We start from the raw sequence: 205 nt of genomic DNA, 5'->3' as shown, positions 1-205 counted from the left end.
CAGCGACAATACTTGCTCCGACGAACCGAAAACCTCTGCCTCTCATTGGTGTAGCTTTGCTCTGAACAACCAATCACAAACCTTCTTCGTAAAGTTCCAAAAAGGCGATGGGGAAAAGAGACAGTTAGATCCTGATTGGCAAGAGCTACCAAGGGAGGTAAATTAGAACTGGAAGTGAAGGGGAGGGGCGGACTGAGGCATCCCG

The sequence above is a fragment of the Apodemus sylvaticus genome, chromosome 13 (assembly GCF_947179515.1).
Source record: "Apodemus sylvaticus chromosome 13, mApoSyl1.1, whole genome shotgun sequence".
In the NCBI taxonomy this organism is placed as follows: domain Eukaryota; kingdom Metazoa; phylum Chordata; class Mammalia; order Rodentia; family Muridae; genus Apodemus; species Apodemus sylvaticus.
This window is presented reverse-complemented; position numbering follows the sequence as displayed.